At 38.1% G+C, this 27,840-nt stretch overlaps 1 protein-coding gene across 4 annotated transcripts in view; it reads right to left on the bottom strand.

Annotated features, from left to right (window-relative positions):
* NCKAP5 (NCK associated protein 5) overlaps positions 1–27,840 on the bottom strand; it is a 902,113-nt gene that overhangs the window by 232,604 nt on the left and 641,669 nt on the right. The gene's annotated exons all lie outside the window — the stretch shown is intronic.

Here is a 27,840-nt window from a genome sequence, read left to right on the forward strand (position 1 = left end):
AATAAAGGTCAAGAGGAACAGAGTTACGACAGTGAACTTTAAAAACACTGGCAGGAAACAAGAGTACTGGTCTTTATGTGTGTTGCCTCGCTATTCACATAAAACCATTAGCTCCTTCACAGAAAGGTGTATTGATTTACACAGACACTCATTTGTCACTCCTGCAGAGTACACTAAAAGCCGCCCAAATATTTCAAATGGACTCAGCAAATTTGCCTTCTCACCTCTCTGCAGTTTGGGATCTTGGCTATAAGAGATTTTCAGTGGGAAGGGCTTGGTTCAAGAGAAAGTCAGCAACTTAACCAACATGCAGCCTTGAGGCCCCTTCCCGATGTCTTACGACATCATTGCTTTCATGGTTGATGGACATATATGGAGAATTCATCATGTGAGCAGATTATAACATATTAGATGCAGAGAGAATTCACCTAAGAAGAGCAAAGTCTTCATCTAGCTCATCCCATAAAATTCTCTGACTTCCATTATAGTTTGTCACTCTACTCGCATGTGACTTCAGGGAGCCAGGCCTTGCATTATAGGAGGGAGACAATAAGGAGTATGGACAGAGGGGTGGCTCTGGCACTTGCGCACACAGCTGTGAATCTTGGTTCCGTAACTTACTAGCACTCACCCTGAGCAAGTCACTCAGCCTCTTTACCACTCAGAATCCTCATCTATAAATGGAGGTATAAATAATACCTGGATCAGAGGTGGTTTTGAGGTTCGAATGAGATAATATATGGAAAGTACAAAGAGAATGCCTGATTCACAGTATTGCTACATTTTGGAGCTGCAGTCACTTGCCAACTGTGGTTATTTATATTTAAATTAATTCAAATAAAAAATTCAGCTCCTCAGTCACACCAGTCACATTTCAAATGCTCAACAGCCTTGTTTGGCTAAATGATTACCTTATCAGGCAGCACAGATAGAGAACATTTCCAACTCTACAGAAAATTCTTTGGATAGCACTATTCTAGAGGTTGATATAGATACATTTAAAAATTTTATTAACTAATATCTTATAGGCATTGTTATTTAATCTGAGGCACAGGCACAGGCCTGATAGTCACTGAAAATTCTTTAATATGTTGGCTTGAGAAATAGATGTTGACAAACTTCAACTCATTGTTTTTCTATTATACTTGTTTTCTTCCAAATCATGTTTTCATCTTTATCTCAATTTGTCCTCACAGTATTCTAGTAGTTAAATACATTCCACATCTACCATTTTCATCTGATAGAGAGGGAAATAGGTACGGGTGGAGTAGCTATGAGCTACATTGTTTGTTCTATAAGCAAACAATGTCTATTCCTTGGAGAGTTTTGGGAGTAAGAAACAAATAAAGTAAGTAAGGAATGCTACTCAGGAGAAATAAGGTTCTTATTTTTCCAGATTCAAAATTAATGAGTTTATTTGAAAAATGTATAAAATACACAAAAATATGACGAAAAATTTAAAAAATGATCAAAAGTTACCCAACCCATAGATAGCCAACAGGAATAAAAGGGTTATTTTCCAGAGGTAGAACAAATATATGTTGTATATTACAGTTCATTTATTTGAATAATTTTCATTTTCACTTAAAATGGAGTAGATTTTTTTCACATCATAAAAATTATTTGGTAACATTTAATGGTGCACAAAAGTTTATTATGGGGATATATTACAATTTTTTTAACTATTTCCCACTTTTGCTATTAAAATAATGCTGCAAAGACTGTGCTTAAACAAAAATTTCACTTTAAATCATGGATTGTTTCTTTGGGACTGAGCCCTGGAAGATGAATTCCTGGGGGAGGGTCCCCGGTGCCTGTCCCGAACCCCACTTCTCAGGAGCATGTGTGGGTGTCACTACCCCTGCTCCGACAATGACAAAGACCAACCAAACATTTTGCCAATTTGGTAGGCAAAGCATCCTCTTTTGTTATTTCATGTTTTATTTCACTGGGTACACCTGAGACTCAATTTTTTTCCGTGGGCTTATTAGCTAGTGGTGTTCTCTATTTTGTGAACTAATACCTTATAGGCATTAGTTCTGTCTCTTCAAGCCCTCTGTCCAGATTCCTGTCATAATGTTTCCACTATGAGTTCATATTAAACCTTCATATACCAAAAATAGTGAGAATTGTTTCAGTTGTTTCCTCTTTTCCTCTTTTTAAATTTTGTTTGTGGTATTTTCATGCTCATAACTTTTATGAAGTCATATAAATCTTTTTCCTTTGTGATTTCCTTCACTGATTTATATTTAGAAAGTCTTTTCCACCAGAGAGCAATTACATAGTCACTTTTATTTTCCTAATATTTAATAATGTCTCAATTCTCTTTTTTGGGGGGGTACATTTATGTCTTTAATCTATATAAGATTTATATTATGTTATGCTGTCAGGTAAGCATCTTATTTTCTTCCCAAATAGTGATAAAATTGTGCCAGAACATATAGAAAGTGAACCTTTGTTTTCTTTTTGATATGTGGTATCCCTTGTTTAAGTGATCAAATCTTAAATATAGTAAGGTCTGCTATATATTTATATTTGATATACTTAGCTAGAACCATAATGATGTTGCTTTAATTACTGTAAGTTCATACCATTTTAATATGATAGAGCAAGCTATCATGTTATTCTTCTTGTTTTCAAATATCCTTTTTTTCTATATAATCTATGGAACTATTTTATTTTATTTTATTATTGTCATTCAAGTTCAGTTGTCTTCATTTTCCCACCACTAATTTCCTCTGCCCCACCCTCAATCATTCCCCCATTTGCCTTTGACCATGGATCCTTCATTCATGTTCCTTGATGACCCTACCTCTTCTTTCCCCTGTCATCACCCTCTCCCCTCCCCTCTGGTTACTGTTTGTTTTTTTATTTCAATGTCTCTGGTTATATTTTGCTTGCATGGTTTGTTGATTAGGTTCCACTTATAGGTGAGATCATATAGCATTTGTCTTCCACTGCCTGGCTTATTTCACTTAGCATAATGCTCTCCAGTTCCATCCATACTGCCATGAATGGCGGGAGCTCCTTCTTTCTTTCTGCTGCATAGTATTCCATTGTGTAAATGTACCACAACTTTTTGATCCACTCATTTACTGATGGGTACTTAGGTTGATTCTAGCACTTGGCTATTGTAAATTGTTCTGCTATGAACATTGGGGTGCAAAGGTTCTTTTGAATTGGTGTTTCGGGGTTCTTAGGGTATAATCGCAGCAGTGGAATTGCTGGGTCAAAAGGCAGTTGCATTTTTAGTTTCCTGACACAACTCTATACTGCTTTCCACAGTGGCTGCACCAGTCTGCATTCCCACCAACAATGTACCAGGGTTCCCTTTTCTCCACAACTTCACCAGCACAATGGGACTTCATCAAAATAAAAAGCTTCTGCAAGACTAAAAAAAACACTGGCAAAATGAAAAGGGAACCAACCATACGGGAAAATATATTTGTCAATAATACCTCAGACATGGGTTTGATCTCCAAAATATACAAAGAACTCACACGACTTCACTCCAGGAGGACAAACAACCCAATTAAAAATGGGCAAAGGACCTGAACAGACACTTCTCCAAGAAGGACATATGGAGGTTCCAGAGACATATGAAAGGAGGCTCAGCATCACTAGCCATCAGAGAGATGCAAAATAAAACCACAGTGAGGTACCACTTCACACCAGTGAAAATGGCCATCATAAACAAATCCACAAACAATAAGTGAAACCATTTTATTATGTCCTCCCCATTACTCTCCTTTAATCTAATTAGTTTTCATTTCTTTTTTTTCTTTTATTTTTATCCTCAGCCAAGGATTTTTTTTTTCATTGCTCTTTAGAGAGAGAGGAAGGGAGAGAGAGAAACATTGATGTGAGAGAGAAACAGTGATTGGTTGACTCCTGTACACGCCTGGACTGAGGATCAAACCCACAGCTTATGTATGTGCCCTGACTGGGAATTGAACTTGCAACCTTTTACTCATGGGATGATTATCCAGCCAACCACACCACACTGACCAGTGCCAGTTTTCATTTTTTTAAAAATGTAGTTCAACCTTTAAATTATTCTAGGAGGAAGTATTAGCTATTCAATATTTGGCCCTCCAATCCAGGAAAATGGTACATCTCTTATCTCTATTAAATTCTTTATTTCTCTCAATAAGTTTTATAGTTTTCTTTACAAATATTTTATGACCTGTGTTAGAATTTTCCCCAATTATTTTTTGAACCATTTTTCCTCACTGACAAAAAAACTGCTGATTTTTCTAATACTCATATCTGACTACTCTACAGAAATGTAAAGAATTTAGCCTCTTCCTAACATGATGTCTCACATTTTGGTAAAGAGAATTCCCTAGAGTAGAATTTCAAAATCCAAATGGATAAACTTTCTACAGTCATAGGTAACTGAACAGTGTAGTACATGCTTTTTAATAACATTAAGGACTAACCTCATTGAGAACTTAATATGTGCCTTATTAAATAACCTTATTTACTAATTTTCTAAATACTTTGCATGCATCATCTCATTTAATCTTCAAAGCAATCTTATGTGTTAGTACCGTTAACACTCCCTCCCCCGTCTCCACACACTTCACAGAAGAAGACAGCGATGTTTAATAAGGCCAAGTAATTTACTTAAAATCAGAGAATGAGGGGCTAGGTTTTGAGCCTGGATTCTTTTGATTTGAAAGCACCAGTTTCTTTTAACCAGTGGGCTGCACTGAATACTTGTCTATAAATCTGCACCATTACAGTGTTGTAGTTCATAGTACAGAGGGCTCATGTCAGTTGAATTTCCATTGTCCTTTACTAGCAATTTGAGCAAGTTTTGAATACTATGCAACCTTCAGCACCTGTAAAATTGAGATAATAACAGTACCTACTTCCTAGAATTCTCAAGAGGATTAAAAATATAATGTTTTTAAAGAAGTCAATATATTGCTTAGTATCTAGGTTAGCTCTTTTTATTAATACAGCCATAGGTATAAACATTGATTTGTATCTAAAATAGTGACAGAATATTTAGAATATGTGTAGAGAAATACAGAGACCTAAGAACTGAAAAATTTTGTTTATCCTGAACTCTAATAATCTATCAAAATTAGATGTTTCTTAGGTTGATTATATACTCCCCCCATGTTTTCATATCTTGGCTATTATGGATAATGCTGCAATAAACATAGGGGTGCATATATCTTTTCAAATTAGTGTGTTCCTTCATTGGATAAACACCCAGACATGGAGTAGTTGGATCAGATGGTAGTTCTGTTCTTAATTTTTTGAGGAATCTCCTTTCTGTTCAGTAGCCGTAACAATTTATATTCACACCAAAAGTATATGAGGGTTTTCTTTTCCCCACATCTTCTCCAACATTTGTTATTTATCATTTTGCTATAAAGATGACTGTTAGAGAGACTCATGTTCACATTCTCTTCTCTATAAGAGGAAAGATACTTCCGACTCTACATGCCTGAAGCTATCATGGGCGTTAAGGAAGAAACAGCATGGCTGCCACACAAAAAGGCTCTTCCCATGGGAAACTACATTTTGGAGCCATCCAGGTGAGCATTTCATTTAATGTAATCATTCTTTATAAAGCCTCACCCTCAACAATTTATTTGGTACATGCTTTTATACATGAAAGCCTGTTAGCTCCAATGAGCAGTTCATCTTATACCTGGATACCTCTAATCATTATGAATTCTTTTCTTAGAATAGATTTTCATCCCTATAATCTTTACTCATTAACTATTTTTTGACTTAAGATCTGTATTAAGTATATCTATATGTACTTCCATACGAAAGATTTTTAAAAATATTTACAGACCCATAATGTATCTTCTTGATTTTTATTTTTCCAAATTAAGTAGGTGTTCTTACCATCTTTTTCTATAATATGGTTTTTAATTTCCTCATCAACTTGTTTGCCTTTTTTTCTTAATAGGCACTCTGCCATGTCAGTTTCTTTCTTGAAATGAGACAGTCGAGTCCTTTTAAGATTGGTCTTACACCTTCCCAACTTGTACAGCTTTAAGCCTAACTTTAACCTTGAGGTCATATATACAACATGATGGGCAATGTAGTTCTAAAGATGGACCTCTATGGCATAATTCTGGAAAATTTCTCCAAGTTAATTAGTCATTATTTGGCCATATCTGAGTACAGTGGGGCAGCTGGTTATGCATGCATCCAACTGAATGATCAGCCAACGCACATTTTCTTTATCTTCTCTAAACATTATCATGAGTTTAGAAAATAGATGCCTTCATGAAATCCTGATACCATGGAGTTGTGGCAGTTTTGTGACTAATAGTTGGACTTTTTAATCCATTAAAAAAAGGAAATACCTTATTTTTAGTGAGCTCATACTGTATCTTAGTGATTGTATCTTTATTGTTTGTTTCTTCCTAAAAATTTCCCAGGCACCAATCTTGAGCTTCTCATACTATGGTTTTCATTATTTTTTTCCCTTTATAAAAATGAAGACTATATTTTTCCACTGCTGATCCTTTAGCTTATCTCCTGTAATCCATTTCCTTGGAAATTATCAACAATCACTTCAGAATAATATCCAGTACTTTGAATGTAATTTATCTGAGTGGGGAATGATGACTCACCTAGAATCTCGCCAAGCTTGGTCATCAATTCTCGCCTTGGGATAACTACTCCATCCTTCCCAACATGAGGGACACTTCACAGAGACAATAGACAGAAAAGAGGACGTGACTAGCTCTGCATTTACAGCTCCTGCTGCTGCAAATGCCTCTGCTTTCATGAAGTTACCAAAATGTCCAAATGGTTGAGGAGTCACATGTGATTTTTCTTCTAAGAAGAACAACAATTGTAGCAGGCTTTTAAAAAGCTGTCACCCAATGCTAGGTCTTGTTAAATGCTTTATACAAAGTATCTCATTTAATATTCACAATAAACCCATGATGGAAGTACTGTTATTATTCCCATTTTACAAATGAGAAAGCTTACAATTAGAGTAGTTAATAAACTTGCCCCAGGCACAGAGTCAGGAAGATGTGGGGTTAATATTTGAAGTCAGATGTTCCTGATACTACAAATGATAATAACCTTGGGCTATACCGCAATTCCATTTCAATAGCCACATTTGGTTGACATTGTAACTTTTTGGTAAATTTTGTCCATTATTAACTTTCATATTCAATGATGCTATTCATTTAAAGTTGTGCCTCTTATATTTTTTAACAGTCCCTCCTTTGTGTGAATGTCCATATCCCTTAAAAATCTGGGTGTATCACTGAGCGTCCTGTGTAGTGGTATTACATTTACATATCTCACTAAGACCTTCCCTTTTGCCCTACTGTTACGAGCGTGTGTGCACATGTGTCACAACAGCAAATGCTTCATCTGTCTCTAAGCACCTCCCACAGGCAAGGCAGACTGCCTTTTTCTTTCTAAGTAGACTCTGCAGGGAGAGAAAGGCCCTGGTTCCCATTGTTAAGTGATAATAAGGAAGTATCTCCACAGCACAAACAGCAAAAACATTTATTACTCCCTGGGAGTAATATCGCATACACATGCCTGTTCCACTTCGCCCTGGCTCCTGTGAACTCCCCGGGTGCTGGGAGCTGGTCAGTCACTGCTTCTTGCAGGGGGTCAGAAGCATGACCTGGATAAGCTGGTGACTCAGGGCTGTTTTTGGAAACTTGTACCAAACTTGTACCAAGCCATGTAGGGTAACTAGTAAAACAGCCAGGTTAGGAAAGAGGTCACAAGTTACCTATTCAGCAGAGGCCTAACTCTCAAGTCCTTCTGTCCAAAGTCAGAGGCTGATCTGAGGTGACTATGTGGTAGTGACAGAAATAGGCAGGTCTGGCGACCTCCTGCAGGACCACACCCTTCGGCCTGCAGCCCACCAAGCTCTCCCTCTGTGGCAGCCTGCCTTTTAGGAAAGGTCAAGATGTAACTAGTGCAAGATGTAACTAGTGCTTTCCAATCATGACAGCCCCAAATGCAGGTACTTTAAATCCTTAGCAAAAACAACCTTTATACTATTTTAGCCCAGATGTTTTCAGGGATACCAAACCTATGACTTTCAAGCAGTAGGAGGACTAGAGTGAATTCTGTGCATCTGTTCCCAGGCCTGGAATGTAACTACATTTCAGTCAAGCCCAAGTAGGAGAGGAAGACAATGAGTTCAAATAAAGAGCCTATCCTAAATCTTTACACCAGACATGCAATCAGAGTTTTTCAGAATAACTATGGTACATTCCATTTGTAGAGCCTTCGATCCTTTGTGGACTGTGCTGTCTATCAGAGTGCACCCATGACTCCACAGTTACATTTGCAGTGACCATTCCGATATCCTATTTCGTAAAGACTAGGCAGGGTATGATCTAACTACTGCCCTGTTTCCTAGTGTTCCTTTCATGCTGATTTGCTTACTTATGTTCCCCTTCACTTCCAAACCACGAATCAGATCCTTCCAGATATTCAGAATAGGAACGCTCTGAATTGCTGAATTGCTCTCTCTGTCTTCAGAGAGGGGAAACTACTAGGACAAGTCAAGAATTTATCAGATGCGCTGCTTTCGGCAGCCTGAAACTTCGAGCAGGTGCTCAGATAGCTGAAATCCCACATCACTACTTCTACTGATGGCTCCTTTCAAATTGGACGAGATTAGTTATCCTCCACCTGCACACTCTGGCCTTAGCCTGCTCTCTCGTCCCTGCTCATGTGTGCTCTGCAACCACATGCAGCTGACGTCTGAACGCCACTTCACAAGCTTCTAGTTCACTTTCAAACTTGACTTTCATCCTTAAAGAATATTAGAAAATATTCAGTTTTAAGTAAACTATTCTGCATATTTCCCTAGAATTTCCACCTGGACTGGGCTATGCTAGCTGATAGCTGAAGATGATAGCTGAATCATCAATGGGGGCAGCTCTGATTGATCAATGACCCTCTGTGTGCCAGGTGCCTACGTAACACAGTCTATACAGAAATATTATGTGGTAGTCATGCAGACCTAGCTTAAAAATTTAAAAAAAAAAAAAGAAGAGGCCTTAACTAATGAAATAATATTAACACAGATCTGACTATATTCAGGTTACACCGTTCTAGAGCCAGATTGCCTGGTTTCTGACACTAAGTATTAGCTGTGTGACCTTGGGCAAGACATTTAAGCTCTCTGTGTCTCAGTGTCTCTGGTGTCAACTGGAGGCAATAAAAGCAGCTACGAATAAGGTTTTGTGAAGAGTAAATAAGAGGTAAAAGCACTTAGAACATGTTTGCTACAGTTAGCTTTCAATAAATGTTAGTTGCCATTTAAATTTTCATTATTATTTATAAAGCAGTGTTTTTCCCATAAGGTTGGTTCTAAGCATTACAGATATAAATGGCCATTTTGGGGGTTGTAAGCTTATTGAGGTTCTCAACTGAGTCCTGTGGCTTTGCATCCCACTCGTATGTCTCAGACAGTGCCTTGTACATCATGAGCTTTCAATACACATTTGTTCAACAAATGTTGAATAAATAAGCCTTCAATATTTAATATTTCCATGTTTGAAAATACCCACAAAGAACAGGGCTGGTATTGACTACATAGAGAAAATTCTCATCATAATTTTCCATTCTCTCTATCCGCTGTTAGCATACTTATCCTCTCTTCAATCTACAAGTAATTTTGAAAAATAATAGAATTCAGATTTATTTATGAAAATGAATCAGCTTCTTCATTTAGCATAATGAGCCAAGTTGGTAATATTTCCCAAGGGATCCTTTTAAGATTCTTAAAGCCAACATATAGTTAAAACTCAAACCAGTTTAATACACCTTGAAAAATAAGCACAAGAGCCTTAATTATCTTTTTCTTGGCATACATCAATTCCTACACATAAAAACGCAGCACTGAATAACAGGAGTAAGCCAAATTCCTTTCAAATAGCACATCTGTGTGAATACTAGCTGTCTATTATGTCTCTTAAAATCTAGGAAGCTGAATCATATTTGTTAAAAAAAAGCTTTTTAATAAAACTTAAAAAACCTAATTTTCATGCAGGGAAAAAGGCAGAAATGTCTTTTTTAAAAAATTAATACAAAACCTTTCCACATGCTTTATAACAGTAACAATTTTATGTTAATATAACTCATTATATAGTCTTTTATTACATAAAATTTTAGAAAAAAATAATGAATTGTAACATAGAAAAAAGATAGGAGAGAAAATCTTAGAGCTGGAATTGATCTCCTTTCTTGGGTGGAAGTTCGCAGGTCCTGACAGAGCCGTTTCCCCTTGGCCCACTCTCACAACCATTCCCACGGAATAACACTACCTGTGAAAAAGAACTCCACAGCACCATCCACCACATTTTACCTACGTTAGGTCTAGGTGTTTTGTTTTTAAAAAACAAAAATGAAATCATAATAGTTACTAGGCATGTCATCAACTCTTTTCATATAGGGTCAGAAGTGCTTATTGAAAATTCAACCAAGGTTCCTCCCTGGTTGGTTTCTAGGTGAGCTGCTGGAACGCCCCGCACTGGTGGTCTGGAGAACCGAATTAATTTCACTAGTGAGCAGATGTAGCTTCACTTGTGTCTTTTCTTTATTCTGGAGTCTCCATAAATTGAAGGGAATAGACTCAGAATAAACTACAAATTTAAAAACAATCTCTTCCCCACCAAACATGTACATCCCGACTTCTTTAAAGAATTTCTGAGAACTGTGTTTAGGCTGGGGCCGGAGGGCTACATTTTTTATAGAGAACATGATGTCATCTTACTGCAGAGCCTGGACGCTGTGATCCCTGAAGTTAGTCAAAGCTTTTAGATCTATGCATTTCACCGTCTGTAAGTTTTATTTCAACAAAAAACTGATAGTTTTGTGATTCTGAGGACTTACTGACATGTGAAGGTTATCCAGAGGCTGTTGGATAAAAAAGTCTATCTCAGGAGGAAGGGCACTCCCAGGCATGCATGTGGTCTGTGCCTTCACCATCGGAGCAATGCTGCTGTGTTGTGATGCCCCAGAACAGTCATCAGAAACACTCCTTTCCTGAGAGTTCGCAGTGACAATGTAAAATGCTGGCATCAAGTAAAGCTACAGCCAAAAATGCCTATCACCTACCTTCCATTTCAGTCATCAGGTCTCTGAGAACTTAGCTAAGGACAGAAATTAAATGACAGTTAGAGATGTGCATGAAAGGTGAAGAGGGCCTGCTGTGGCACTGTGCCTGTGGTGAGCCTCTGTAGGGGTGGGTCATCTGACTCATCAGCTGCCCCGTTTATATTCCTTTGCCTGTTATATTCCTGGGAAAGAAAGTCTGAAATGTGAGAAGTGGGATGGTGCACAGTGTTCTGTCAGAAGAGAAAAGGAGAGGAGAGAATGGTGGGCGCTTCCCAGCCTGACCAGGGGCGACTCCTATCAAGAAAGGGGCAGGAGGCTGATGTGGATGGGGCTGTCTTCAAACAGATTTGAGAACTACTGCTCTAGTCACCAGAACGCCACTTTGGGGCCCATGTGGGAAAGTGGGTGTTCCTGCTAGTTCTTTTTATGTGCAAAGCAATAGGAACAAAATATTTAGAATAAGGCAAAGCAGAACTCTAAAGACGAGAAGTGAAAATACTGGAACACAGGAGAAGCCTAGTGAGTGGGACACCAGGGTCCCTGTAGCAGATCTTGGTGCAGTGGTAGCAGAGAGGGCTCCTTCCTTAAGCTGCCTTCTGCCTAGAGCTGTGTGTTTATGGTCAACTAAAGAATGGAAAAACATGTATTCATGAACTTCCTGGGAATTTTAGAAGTAACTGGGCAGCAGTTTCCTGTGGGGAAGAGTAAGCTGAACTTCTGTATCACCTGGGATGGGAGAAGATAGAGAAGAGCAAGCAACTTTTGGGTTCTTAATGTAACCCAGTCTGAACCCACCAGAGGGCAGATGAATTAGGGAGATTTAGGGGTTATATTTATAATACAGTAAATCTGGAAATAAAATAAAATGCCCAACAATAGGGGATTAGTTAAGTGAATTACCACACATCCATGTAATGCAAGGCAGGCTATTACTCAAAGATTAAATGTGTATATTTTCTATGTATTTCACAGCCTCACTACATTCCTTTACACCGTTACCCCAAGAACATCCCTAGTCCTCACTGAGCAGAGGCAAAAGCTCAGAAAAAAATGTCACCAAAGTGGTAAGAGAAATGTTCATGTGTGCAGAGCCTGCCATCTTTTATTATTGTCAACCAAAGGTGAGAAATTCTGTGGCTGAAGGAAGAGCAGGGTGATCGGGAGGCCCTGGTGTATCTCACCTGGGGTTAAGAACTTCCCTGCACATAGGGGAACCATAGACTTCACAATCGAACTCGGTCACTTGTGAGAGTGAAGGAGGGCGGTGACTGGACCAGTGCCTGGGGCTTACAGCACCCTGTGTGTGGGGCTGATGGCGGCGCCGCCATTGCTACAAGTGGCTCACTGCACAGCCATCACAGGGACAGCGCAAAGCACACGTCGTAACGTGGCAATGTCCGCATGATAAAAAATCATGTTTCAAAATAGTATATCCATGTGATCCTGCCAAGATAGGAATATGCATAGAAAAGAATGACTTGGAAGTCCAGATGCTGATAAGAATGATTATTCCTGGGTAATTGTATAAAAGGATATTTAAATTCTATAGCTTTAAATTTTCTTATTAATGGACATTCAGTATTTATAACATTAAAGTTTATGTAAAAATGTGAAAGTAAATTGACTTAGGATCAAAAGTACAATATCTACGTGGCACCAGCTACTTAATTCTGGAATTCAGCTTCTAGACATTTGAGACAATCACTACTGTGTTTCAGTGGACTTACCATTTTCTCAAGGGTATGATCTCTACCTTAGTGCATTTTCACTGCTCTAGAGGGGTTGGGATAACATCAGTTTGTAGTCTGGTTATAGGGTAATATGTTGCCTCCTTTCTGGGGTAATCAAGGTGAACTATTCCATCTTAGGTCTTGATTCTCTAATGCAAGATCTATGTAATGGTGAGACTGGAGCAGACTCAGTAACAATGACAACTAACGTTTATGGGATGATTTCCATGTACCCTGTGTCAGCTACTGTTCTAAGCAATTTACATGCATTACTTAATTCTTACAATAATCTTATGAGGTAGGTCTTCTCATCTCTATTGTATAGATGAGAAAGCTGAGGTAGAAAGATGTGCAGTGACTTGTCCAAGGTCACTAAAATGCACAATCTATCTTCCATCTGTAGTGGTCTTTATTTGATTGGTAACCTGACCCCTTTTAGTCATTCATCACTTTTTCCCCAACAGAAAAAAAGACTTTCAGTAGCCTTCATGCTTAAGGTTTTAAGATTTTTAGCAAACAGCTGTTTTTTCTTTATTTTAATATATACCTTTTGCTAACTCAAAGATACATATCTCTTGCTGCTCATTATAAAGAATTTGTTATCATTACATTTGCTGTTATATAGAAAATGGCATTAAAATGACAGTTCACAGACAGGCCATGGAGCCCTTTACCTGCCTGAGGGGACTTTTGGCTGACCCTTTAATCTATTGGAATGGTTTGCTCAGTTGCTATAAAAATTGATTATAATTTAGTAAAGACATCTTTTCTCCTATAAAATTCATAATTCTATGATTATTTTTATTTGCTGACCGACCTGAGGAAAAAACATATATTGTACTTGGTAAATACATGGCAGAATATTAACTAGCATTCTTCAACTTGATTGGCTCCCTATAAGGGCTAACAGATGTGCAGGAGGTCCTGTGTCCACTTGTAGCCCTGGGCATTAAGTAGCTGGCCCCCAAGGGCTCTTTACTGAGGCCAGCGGAAACACAGACCTGTAACTCTGATTCCTTTTTTTTTTTAATTTTTATTGTTATTCAATTACAGTTGGATGCCTTTTCTCCCCATCCCTCCACCCCACCCCAGCTGAACCCACCTCCCTCCCCCACCTCCCCCCTCCCCCCTGATTTTCTCCATGTGTCCTTTATAATAGTTCCTGAAATCCCCTCTTCCCACTGTCCCCACCCCACTCCCCCCTGGCCACTGCTAGACTGTTCCCAACCTCAATGTCTCTGGTTGTATTTTGTTTGCTTTTTTCTTCTATTGATTATGTTCCAGTTAAGGGTGAGATCATATGGTATTTGCCCCTCACCACCTGGCTTATTTCACTTAGCATAATGCTCTCCAGTTCCATCCATGCTGTTGCAAAGGGTATAAGCTCCTTCTTTCTCTCTGCTGCGTAGAATTCCATTGTGTAAATATACCATAGTTTTTGGATCCACTCCTTTGCTGATGGGCACTTAGGTTGCTTCCAGTACTTGGCTATTGTAAATCGTGCTGCTATGAACATTGGGGTGCACAGGTTCTTTTGGATTGGTGTTTCAGGGTTCTTAGGGTATAATCCCAGCAGCGGAATTGCTGGGTCAAAGGGCAGTTCCATTTTTAGTTTTCTGAGGAAATTCCATATTGTTTTCCACAGTGGCCTCACCAGTCTGCATTCCCACCAACAGTGCACTAGGGTTCCCCTTTCTCCACATCCTCTCCAACATTTGTTTGTGGATTTGTTTATGTTGGCCACTCTGACTGGTGTGAGATGGTACCTCATTGTGGTTTTATTTTGCATCTCTCTGATGGCTAGTGATGCTGAGCATCTTTTCATATGTCTCTGATTCCTTTTAATGTGTCTTTGGACTACAGACCGTAAGACTTCCCTCCAATCACTCCATCACTTTACTTTAAATCTCACATCATTTCATAAATTAGTTCCTCTGTGGGTCTTCCTCCCTCCCACAGAATGACCAATTTAAATCACCCTTAAATCATCACATTAGCACTAGCTACCATTGGCTGCAAGGACAGCCAAGAAGTGTATTATACTAATTCTTAAAATGCCGCCCGTGCCTTTTTAATTTTACCATAAAATCAGATATATCTATTTTATCATGAAAGATTTAATAAGTTTACCTTTTAAACTAATGGACTTTAAAGGGTTCCTTAAATTTTGCATGTAAAAACCCCTAGGAAGGGAATCTTTCAATTTCTCCTTAATAACTCATCACGATAAATCAGATTCCTTTAATATATTACACACCAATATTGCAAAGAGCTTAGAAGGAACTTGTCCCATTTTCCTCCTGATGTTTCAGTCACAAGGAAAGGCTACTTTATTTCTGAAAGGTAGTACTCAAAGCAATTTCCTTTTATTTCCCTTCATTGAAGATATCAGATATTTAAGCACTCTCATAAAAATATCTAGCCCTAGATATTTAAAAATGACCTGTTTCTTGGAGATTTCATTGGTTTCTTTCCTGCCAGAGATTTTTTCTACATTGGTTTTAAGTCTGATATGGTATATTGAGTGTACATCTCATAATATAATGTTGTTTTTTTCATAGCCCATAGTTAAATATTAATAGTTGAACACATTTATTGAATCATTTATCCTCCAATTAAAATGTAACACTAATAATAATAATGGTGATGACATTATAACATCAATAATGATAATGGCAATGCTATTATAAAATAACAACATTGACTTATTTTTGGTTCTTCTCCAAAACTTTGCATTTATCTAGATTTCTAAGCCAGGAAAGAAAAGAATGATAAAATCCAAGCAGCACCTGTGTTGTTCCTTGGCTTTTGACTACATACTGAGCTAAGTGATCCACCAGGTCCCACCATAGCCTCCTTCTCCCCACTACCATAATAGGCTTTTTACAGATTTGTTTTCTTTTTAGTTGAATTCCTGATGTTAAGGCATGAAGGAAACTTCACGTGATGTGTAGATGCCAGTCCTCATATCAGGCAGTTTAGTTAAGTTCTTAGCTCTGTTACCTAGGGCAGGTTACCTGCCCTTTCTGAGGCTTCATTTTTTCTAGGTAAAAGTAACAACATGCTCTTCAGAGGAGGTGCTTATGTCCTTTTTGCTATTGCAAACTATAACCATTCTTAATTATTTTCCTTCCTCTATGTATTGGGTCCTGTCAATGGGCTGATTGTACAAAAAGTTAGGCACATAAAAAAGGTCCTCCTGTTTGTTTACAGATCCTCTTAAAAATGGGGGTGGGGTAGAATGGGGGGAGGGGAAAAGCCAGGACCAGAAATTAAGAAAGTCCTTAAAAAATCAATGCAAAAATATTTGGTAATCATATTGATAAGGAGTTAATATCCAGAATATATAAAGAACTCATATAACTCAACAATAAAAATAGTTTTATTAAAACATGGGTAAAACATTTGCATATACATCTCTCTAAGGGCTAACAAGCAGATGAAAAGGTGCTCCACACCACTAATCAGTAGGAAAATGGAAGTCAAAACAACGAGATATTACCTCATACCCATTAGAATGACTACTATCAAAAAACAGAAAATAAGTGTTGGCAAGAATGTAGAGAGATGAATAGGAAAAGAGCCCTGATTCTAATTTTTGGGGTCATGAATAGAGGCACGTAGGGAGTTACTCTGAGCAAATGCATTGCCCTAATGACTCAAGACAGTTTGAGTTGCATTTTCTGCCATTTGCAGCTAACAGTTTTTCCTAATAATACACTAAGGAGAAAAAACACGTTCTAGGAAGAGGGAATTATACATGCAAAGGCCCAGAGGCCAAGACACCAAGGCCCATTCTGTGTACACAGTTCTATGAAACCAGAGAGTAGGTGCAAGAAGAGATTTGGAGAAGCTGGAAAGGTTAAGAGCCAGCATTTTCTAATCCAGTGTTGCTCTGCCAGAACTGCTATAATAAAATGCAAATTTGATCTCAGAATTCCTCTTCCTTGCTTAAAATACTTTAATGACATCCCAAAGGTTTTGGGATGTCATTAGGATGAAGTTCAAACACATTAACTTAGCACCCAAGGCTCTTGATGACCTGCCTGCTCCTTCTCTCTTTAGTTTCACCTCCCACATTTCTCCCATGGGTACTCTGCACTCCAGATAAATAGGACTATGTATAGTTTTGCAAACATGCATGCTGTTTCACACCTTTGTGCCTTTACATGGCATGCATTATGCCACTTAATCCTCAAAAGAGCCCCATAAAGTGGGTATTAATGTCCTAAATTTTCAAATGGGGGAAAAAGAATGTAGAGAATTTTCAGAATATGAAAAGCAATGTAGTCAGAAGGAGAGCCAGTATTTAAACGTGTGTGTCTGACACCAGTTCTCACTCTTTCTTCTCAGCCATCACTCAACCCAGTTTTTTGGGCTTCTGCTCCATGGATCTATGTATTTCACAGTGTGGTCTTTCAATGGGACAAATCCGAATTTCAGGTGTGGGTGCTGAAGACCCTTGTCAATCTATTCAAACTACTTTGCTACTAACACCAACACACTGGCATTTTCTTCATTTACTTCACAGACACTTCTGAGCATCTCCTTTGTGCCAGGTCCTGCACCAGGTGGCGGTGCTATGGGGTGAAATAAGGCAGCCACAGCCCTCGCCTTCAAGGTGCTTATAGTAACCTACTCCTTCAACCGGATCCTCATTGAGAAGACTCCCTGGCTGCAGTGAGAACAAATGCCTCCTGGCTCTCACAGACACGTTGCACACTGTCACTGCTGCTGCTGAGGAAATATCATCAGCTGCATTATTTTCAACCAATGCCCATGAGTTATATCAGAAATTAATTGATCAGTTAGGTAGGATAAGGTAGAGAAAGACTGGAGATAAATCAATGAAGGAAATAGTGTGCTGTGTCTCATACAGCTGGGATCAATTAATTGTGTTAGCGCTCACTCCGAGAGACTCCAGATTTCAAAACAGCCTGCTGGCCAGGTCATGAACAGGGCAAATCACTGATTTAACGACATATGAAATTTTCATTGCTTTATTTATAGTCTATTTCTCACTTAATTGAACAACATTTTTAATGGTGCCAATTTTGCAGGAACACAGACTAGGAGTGTTTTCTTTGTTTCTAATTGGGACAAAACTGATCATCACTCAATAGGTTCGTTGTAGAGAGTGAAATACCTAAGAATTGAAAAAGAGAGAAAGACCACACACCACAAATTGGATACCAAATATCCAAGGGAAATAAAAGAACATTTTGTGTTTTGTTTTAATGTCAAATCTTTAAAGGAACTGTTAGAAAATATAATAACAATTTTATAAATCTTATTTGGTAGAAAAAGCAAATGGAGTTATGGTAACAAAAATTGTAATAAAAAATGAGAAAGGATAGTTGAGAAATAGAAAATTAGAAGGGAAATTCCCAATACTCTAAAAGGACCTTCCGTGAACATAAAAATGTACTAGTCTTTCCTCTGCCAACAACAGCTGGATGGGGTCTGAGAGACTGAAAGCTGGATGTTAGCCTGTTTAGCCTGGGTGGGAAGTGATTGAGGAGTCAAAGGAGCAAAACTAAGCAGCTGGTCTTATAACCAGTGGGTGAATAATGCTTGCTGCACCACAGGGTCTGCAGAGGATGAAGTGCCCAAGATGCTGCTCTGGACAGGAGACCCGACACACCTCAGCTGCTACTTGTGGGTAGGGGCTTTTTCTGCCCTGAAAGTGCCATGCTCAGCAAGAGACATTCTGTGAGCAGAAAAAAGCCACCATTCCACCAAAGAAAAAGACATTTCTTTTCATAACTGAGGTGGCCATCAAAAATAAACTCACTTTTCTTGTGCTATACCCTAGGCCTTTCAAATAATTTCACGATTGCAAAAAGACTCTATTGTAGTTGGAAGTTTTGCTCCAACAATCCAGCCAGAAGTGAGGATGACTTAAAAACATTAAATCTTTAAAAAGCCCCAAATCAAAAGATTAAGAAAACATAAAATGTTACTGAGAGTCCTCTCCTTTTATGTTGTATGTGTTAATCATGTTTATTCAATGAATCATGCTTTAAGTACAGTATTTCAAATCCTAAATATTATTTTTAATTCTTTTAAAATTACATGAAGTTTTCTCTTACCAACATAGACCACAATTATGCCTGTTTGTACATTTTATAACACAAACAGGCATAATTGTGAAAGACAACACTTAATAGCCAGCCCAGGCTAATCCCTTGGCATGGATTCAACTATAAAATGTTTAAATGACAACTAATCTCAAAGCCTTACATATACTTTAGGGAATTTATTTGGCTAAGCTTAGTGATTACTTGAGTGTTAACCAGAGTAACTTAAGAGGCAAGAAAGTCCATGCCAAATCATGTTAAATCACATGGAAGCTAGAGAGGTCTAACCAGAATTGAAGAATTAATATGGAAAACAACCCTCTGAAATATTTTCATTACAGAACTATTTTCATTACAGAATGTGAGATAGAACAGATCTTTTAAAAAAGCTATGGAGTGGCACTGGCCCAATAGCTCAGTTGGTTGCAGTGCCATCCCAATAAGCCAAGGTTGTAGGTTTGAGGGCACATACAAATAAGTGGAAGAACAAAATCGATATTTCTCTCTCTTTTTCTCCTTCCCTTCCTTTCTCCCTCTCTCTAAAAAATCAATCTAAAAAAGCTATAGAGAAAAATGGAGATTTAATTTTAAAACAGTAGAGGTAAGATGGCATCTTGAGATTCAGAATTATTTTTTGCATCTCCTGTATCCACAGATACTGGCTGTCTTAGACATAGCAACTGTGTGCTGCTTTTGGGCAGGTAGTTAATTCTAGTCTAAAGGTGGTCTGTTACAATTGAGAAAGTGCCGATAACCACACAGAGAGGCAGGGAATAAAAAGTTACAATGTTGAGATTTCCTGACTACCACTTGGTATGTTCTTTTCATAGTAGTAACTAATTTGCTTTAAACAAAGAAGTAGATTTCATCACTAAGAAGTAAGCCACTGGGGCTCACTAAGATAAATTCATCTACTGTATTGCTTTTTCTCTTTCTCATGGAGAAGAGGCAAAGTCCTGCATGCTCATTTATAATTGTTTTACAGGTTCACATGTATATTTATCTCTCCAAGTAAAATTTCTTACCCTTCCCTTACATTTCTCCATGTGCATATGAGGTGCTTTGAGCATGGTTTTGAACGGTGGGGAGCAGCTGGTTAAAAGGTCAGACTGCCTAGGGATCCAATTTCAGGTTCATCACTTACCAGCCAACTAACCTTGAGTAAATTACTTAACCTTTCTGTACCTCAGTATCTTCATCTGTAAAATGGTTGTAATAAATCTATGTATCTCATAGGGCTATTGTGAAGATTAGCTGAGTTATTCCTGAAGCTAACGCCTAGCTTCAATAATGATGCCTAGCACATGGTAAACATTGTATGTGTTAAGTGAAAATATAATGCTTGCTGAATGACCATATGTTTCTTTGCAACTATACCAATGAATATTATCTAGCATTTGATGAGCTTACCCTAACCAACACATGGTTTGAGAATTTGCTAAACTGTGAACAACTCTACCTCTTATTATTTGAGATAAGCAAAAAGATAAGTAATAGCTATGACACACACACACACACCTATCTTGTAAGGTGCTTTGTAATTATTTATTACTTGCTGAAAAGCTCAAGTGGGCAAAGGGAAGAACAAAGTAGTCCTGTGAACATCTAAACCTTATTAAAGTCTCATCTTCTTTTAAAGTCCAGGAAGACACATGAGTTACCAGAGGAATTCCCTTTTCTCTGTCAGTCTTATACAGATATTTGAACATAACTGCTGAAGTAAATTAAATGGGACTTCCTAAATGGCCATATGGTACCGTGCAGGTGGAGGGAGGCAGAGGAGCAGACACTGCTGCTATTAGCTAGCAGATATTATTAGGGTTAGGTATAAATATCAATATCTGAGATACAGGTGATATATTCTAGCAATTAGAGCCTTATTTTACTGGAGAATTATATTTTTAAAAATGTAATATGCTATTTTTGATGTGAACATTGTAAAATAAAGGGAATGTTAATTTTTTAAAAATTTATTGTTATTCAGTTACAGTTGTCTGCATTTTCTCCCCATCCCTCTACCCCACCCCAGCCAAACCCACCTCCCTCCTCTGCCTCCACCCTCCCCCTTGATTTTGTCCATGTGTCCTTTATAGTAGTTCCTGTAAACCCCTGTCCCCACTATCCCCTCCCCCCCCGGCTATTGTTAGATTGTTCTTAACTTCAATGTCTCTGGTTATATTTTGTTTGCTTTTTTCTTTTGTTGATTATGTGAACGTTAATTTTTAAAAAAGGAAAATAAGCAGATGAGAAATCAAGTTGGGAAAAATTATCCCCTTAAAAAATATACCAGTGATTACCTGGCTGGATGGTATAGTAAATGACAAAAAATGGCCACAATTTATTTTTCCATCTCTATATGTATATCCTTTGCAATGAGTTTGCCATTCTTCCCAACAGGATGTGGGATCTATTTCCAACCACTTGAATCTAGGATACTGTTGTGACCTTCTTTAACTAATAAAGTATAAACCAAGTCAAGTCATGGGAGTTCCAAGTCTTGGACTCCATAGGCCTTGCAGCTTCTGTTCTCACTCTCTTGTAGCAGTGTGGAAAGGAGCCCAGTCTAGGCCACTGAAGAATGAAAGGCAGTTGGGGCAGATATGATGCATCTCAGCTGAGGCCCTGTAGACCAGGCCACTGACAGCTAACACTGACCGCCAGATGTGCCACTGTTACCCTCTTTGACAGCTGCTGGACAACTGTAGCTGCATGAGCGATCCTCAGAAAGAACAGCATGAAAACCATCGAAGCCAAATTGTTGATTTATGAGCAAATAAAATAGTTGTTGTTTTGTCATTAAAAATTTGAAGGTAGATCATTATACTGCAGTAAATAACTAATACATGTGGTTTTCAAAGCTGTTAAAATGAAATTAAAATTAAGGAACTACAGAGTTTCAAAATGAAGCAAAAAAGGAAAAACACACAAAACACTTCTGTTGTTTCTAACCAATCAATGGCTACGTGATGTAGAATATTTAAAAAATTTATAATTAAAGTAGAGAATTCTTGGCTTTCCATGCAGATATGATTGGTTTTGCTGGATTTGTGTTAACTGACCAATAAAAACATACAAGATAAATTACAATACATGGTTTGTTTCAATACCTAGAAAGTATTTGGGAAACACATTTTAAGAAAATAAAATACATCAGATTTATTATGCTCATGAGAATAGTTTTAAGTATTATACTGGGGAGAAGGTATCTACTAATGAGCAACCCCAAAGGTGTCTCCCTTACTGAGCGAGGCCCATTCTCCAGGGCCTGAGCATAGGAGTCCACAGACATTTGTGGAACTCTGCCCGTGGTCACTCCACCGGGGTGAAACAAGATCAGTGTGCATCTCATTTCCTGTTGATTTCCCTCATTTCGTCCTCTCTTCTGCTCCACTTCTTCTTTCTACTATTGGTCACTGTGATGGCTTTTTCATGTGTCTGCCTGCCTAAGTTGAATCACATTTCCTAAATACCCTTTGTTGTACATTTCAGAGCAACACAAAAGATTCCGTGAGGTTTGAAGAATGGAAATAGAGCAGTGCCATTTTGTAACTCGCACACATTGTTGCTGATCTGCTGATTGACCTTGTTGGTGTAAAGTAGTACCTGGGTCTGCAACTGCTCTGCCTTCTTCTGGTTCCTCCTGGGCCAGGTGGCTCTGTGACAAAGGGTCCTTGCAGGATACCGTTGAAACCAAGATCAGAAGCAAGGATGCAAGTTTCAGTTCATTGTTACGGGGTTTCTGCTCACACTTGTGGACATCAGCCTACTTGTGATCTCCCTGGCTGCCTGCCTGGCCTGTATACTTCAAGCTCCACAGGAGATGCAGAGGCAGTCCTGAAGAGACTGCTTAACCAGCCCCACAACTGCATAAGCTACATCCCTGTTACAAATCCACTGGTTCCATTTCTCTGGTACGGTCACTGTTTTGATCACAATGATGCCGACAAAGTTATCTCCAGTCACCTGACTGGTATATCCTCCATATCTATGGAGAAAAGTCAAAGAGCCCCCAAGAAGCTATAGAAATGGCTTAGGAATTTAGATGTGACAGATAATGCGAATGATGATGATGATAATGGGAAGACAACACATGTATAGCCCATACTGTGTAGAAGTTACCAAAGCTGAGACTCATTTTATTCTACCAATAATCCTATGAGACAGGAAGATTTCATCTTCCTCTGTTTTGAGACACGGAGATTAAATAACTTGCTAATAAGTGTAAAAGTCAAGAATTAAACTCAGTCATTCCAATTCCAGAATCAATGTATTGTGTGCTCTTACATACTATTCTATGGCTTCAAAGCAGCCTCTATCTAATGGTTTCCATCCTTTGATTACCTCACCTTTTAGCAGTATTTCAGAATGGAAAGCTAGTCCATGATAGCACATCAGGAAACTTCAGTTCTGGTCCTGATTTCACCACCAACTGGGTGTGTAGTCTGGTCAGGCCATGCTAAAAATGTCCTTATTTGTAAAATGATCTCAATGTTCTTTTCCAGCTTTAAAAAGTTCACAGTTCCATAGTGTTAAAGTTCTGAGAATGAAGTATAAGATCTTTGAAGGAAAGCTTCTATCTCTAATAAAATCAGGTAATAAAACCTGCAATTGTGTATTTGACGTCATTGCATTTTCTTGCCAGCATCACCAAAGTAAAAAATTCCTCTGTAACTCCCTGATTACACAGGCGATTTTTATCCTTTCCCTGTAAGAGGACCCTATAAATCACACACACACACAGGGCTGTGAGGGTCCACAGAATAAATGTCACACTTGCTCTATAAACTGATTGACAAACACTGTGACCGAAAGTCACGCTACATTTGGTGATGCTTTTAAGTGGAGTTGATTTTATTAATCATAAAAACATCTGGAGACATTTGAAAAACAATAGTGCACATTCATTCTACAGGAAAAACTTTATGGGGTTATTGATCTATGGAATTTTTTCAATTTCCTTTTCATTTCTTCCTCTGCACACACTAGACAGGGAAACTTTGGTGAGCTCCCAGATTATCACCTACTTTAATTTATTCAACATATTTTACAAATGTAACTATTTCCATGAAATATATCTCAAAATCAAAAGGACAGTTTTATATGCCACAGCTTTATTCTCTTTAGACTTACTGCCTATTTTCGTTGTTTGTTTTGCTGTTCTTATATGTGTAGATCTTTCGTAAGTATTAAAAAAGATTCTGATCAGGAGTGTCACTTCCTCCTCTTTTTGTTTTTGTCTTCACCATCTTTTAGCAAAAGTTTTTCCAAGAGTTAAAAAACCAAGAAGCAGGAATCAATTTAGAGACGGGAAAATAATACGGGGTATAAAAGCGACTCAAATAATTGGATAATTGGTCCAAGAAGTATAGAGCTGGCCACTTTTACAGGACAGGGCAGAGTGCAAATCAGTAGCCTTCAGAATTCGTTCAAGCCTGTACTGAGCTAATGGGTATAAAGTAAAATGGAACTACTGGCACTCATCAGAAAGGTTAAGGTGACATTGCCCTTGGAAATGTAGCAATAGCTAAACAGAAGGTGGACATCATAGGAGCAACAGCTGTGCTACTTGTTTTTCTTGCATCTAAGCCTGTGTCAGGAAGGGGCTTCCTCTTCTCTGAAGGGAAGAGGTATGCTACCATGCACATAGTATGACACTCCTGGTACACGTCTTAGAACCCACTGCTTACAGGACACACAGTAAAAGAGGAGGTCATGCCACACATGCCTGCGAAGTTGCCATAACTCATTCTCAGCTTCCTGCTAGGGGCACTGTGATGGGGTAATGAAAGGGGTGGGGAGAAGATTAAAGGTTTCCAGGTATAGCTCAATACCACCACTTCAGGAAAATCTTCCTCTAATTCTACCCCTCAACCACTAGCTGAATCACCCTCACTTCTTTATTTTGCATCCCTGTACTGCTCTATAAATGTAGTGTACATCTCTCTCTCCCCTGTTAGACCATGATTGAGGGTGGAAACTGTGTCTCATTCATCAATTTGTTCTTAGTACCTAGCATGGAGCCTGGCATATGGGAAGTGCTCAGCAATGGGGAAATAGGGTTAAACAAATCCTGTCAGTTTACACAAAGTCAAAATTTGATACAGGGATGTAAATGGAAATTTTTCCTAGTATGTGTAACAATGATCAAATATTGTGTTTCTCTGAAATTGATAACTGCCTTTAGTAGCATCTAAAAAAAGGTAATAGTATTTATTCATTGGAAACATCACAAAAGGCCTTCAATATGACTATGACCCCAATTAAAATTCTTCAACCCAAAAGAAATAACTTTGATATGATCAAAATGTTGAGTTGCTTTTTTTTTTTGCACCATAATTTAAAGACAGACGGATGGTATTAAGGATTTACATATACATATAGAATCTAACCTCACTGTAATGATTGTACCTAGAAGCCAGGGAATTTTGAATCTCAAATATCTTTTCAGAAACAGAAGTATTTTCAGAGGAGAAACAATAATAAAAAGCTACAACAATAGCTCTAATTTAACTGGAGACATACATTGCACCATCCCCAAAGAGTAGGATAAATTGTTGAGAACATAAGCAAATTGCCTATTCATTTGGCATATTAGGAAGAAAGGGGTGCTTTTGCTTAGTGGAATCTGCTCTCTTCTCTACAATATCTTGCTTTTGAGATCTTTGAAATTGCTGTTTCACATATAGGATACTGAGATTTGCTCTAATCTTAACTATTGATTAAGACAAGTCATTATAACTTTAAGTATAATTAGTTGGCCAAGTAACGAATCTTGTTCTTGGGACCAACATCTACATTATAACAGAAAATAGACACACATATAGCCAATTAGTTTCTTCTGGCAATGGCATGCAGAAACTATGTAAAGTAATAGATAATTAAATATAGAAACAATCACTACGTGGAAAAGTTGTTCTTTAAAAAGTTAAACAATGACCTCAAACTAAAACTGAACTTTAGGAATGAAAGTTAAAGAAAAAACATCTTTTAAATCAATTTATTTTACCTCATTCATTAAAGCATGTACTTTCATTGTACATTTATTAAAGACCTATTTAGTGTCAGACAAGAGTTACGATTTCTAACACCCACAAAGAATCACAGAAGATATATAATATAATAAGCTATCTCTAAGGTCCTCTCTGATCTATTCTAGTATGGAGAACGCTGTGGCTGTCTACAAAACATCCATTTCATCTCCTCTTTGTAAATATATGGCAGTTATAAGATCAACTTTTCAGGGCTAGGCACCCTAATTTGTGTTATCTAATTAGTGTTGCATCATCTCTCTTGTCATAGTGCTTGGTCAGCATATCCCAGGAACAAACCAGTCCATACATGGCTGTTCTCTGGCCACAGGAAAGTTCAGGAAAAAGTATATAATTGATTTTATGTCCAGGAAGTGGAGGCTCCCTGGAAATTTTTCTAGAAGATGGTTTTATATTTTTCAGGGATTCCTGTGAAAAATATTTTGGGTGATATAGTGAGTGGATATAAAGCTTAAGTCTACTGCAACCATTTATCCACATTGAGGGAAGCCAACTTAGAATGATGTAACACATGAAGAGCAAACGCAACAAAAGTAAATAGGAATATGGAGCCTGAGCTTTCATCAAGTTGGGGCAGAAGCTCAACCTATTTCTGGACTCCTCTCAAACTTATGGCAGCTTGAACTGAGTTTTCTATTACTTGCAGCTGAGTGCATTCTATTTTTCTTAATCCTTTACCTGGAGATGTTTTCAATTTTTTTATGAGAGAGAGGGAAAAAGTAAGAAACATCAAGATGAGAGAGAAACATCGATTGCTTGCCTCCCATACATGTCCTGACTGGGGATTAAACCCACAACCTATGTAAGTGCCCCAACCAGTAATAGAACCAGCAATGTTTTGGTGTATGGGATGATGCTCCAACCAAATGAGACACCTGACCAGGGCAAGTGCATTCTAATTTTTATAACTATAATAGGAACTGTGGTATCAGAGCTGATTTCTGAAAAGGGAATATGATTTTTTAAAATAATTTTAATTTTTATTGTTATTCAATTACAGTTGTGTGCCTTTTCTCCCCATCCCTCCACCCACCCCAGTTGAACCACCCTCCCTCCCCCACCTCCACCCACCCCCTTGATTTTGTCCATGTGTCCTTTATAGTAGTTCCTGTAATCCCCTTTCCTCACTGTCCCCTCTCCACTCCCCCCTGCCCATTGTTAGATTTTTCTTAACTTCAATGTCTCTGGTTATATTTTGTTTGCTTTTTTCTTCTGTTGATTATGTTTCAGTTAAAGGTGAGATCATATGGTATTTGTCCCTCACCGTCTGGTTTATTTCACTTAGCATAATGCTCTCCAGAGGGAATATGATTTTAACAAGTGCATACAAGAGCTGAAAGTTTGGAGATTCCTCTCCATGGTCAGAAAATTGTAGGAACAAAAGCAAACAGGTGTGAAAACACACATTCAGGAGAAAGCACGAGAGGAAAGGCAAAAGGCAAAGCCAAAAGGCTGATCAGTATAGTGATCCTTCTGGAATGCTACCTCTGGTGGCAGATGGCATTTGGACCAGAAGAGAAAAAGCTAAATACATATGGCTGTTATTTACAGTAATCTGAAAAAGATATAATCAAGGCCCTTATTTGCACATTGGCAAGGAAAATAGAGATGAGAGGATGAGTTCAAAGACTATGTCAGTGGCAGAATGCACATCAGTTGGTATCATAATCTATGAGAGGAAAAGAGTGAAAAAAGGACTGGGAGGTTTTCCTCTTGAGACATTTGGTAAAGGCTAATGCCTTACCATTCACCAGAAATAAGAATTCACGCAGAAGAGTAAGTTAAGTCACCTTTAATCATTTTGGGAATATGTTTTATATAATTTTTTAGGAAGACATTTAAAAAATAACCAAAATGCACAGTAACAGGAAGTTATTATGGTACATTTGC

Source organism: Desmodus rotundus, chromosome 2 (genome assembly GCF_022682495.2).
Source record: "Desmodus rotundus isolate HL8 chromosome 2, HLdesRot8A.1, whole genome shotgun sequence".
In the NCBI taxonomy this organism is placed as follows: Eukaryota; Metazoa; Chordata; class Mammalia; order Chiroptera; family Phyllostomidae; genus Desmodus; species Desmodus rotundus.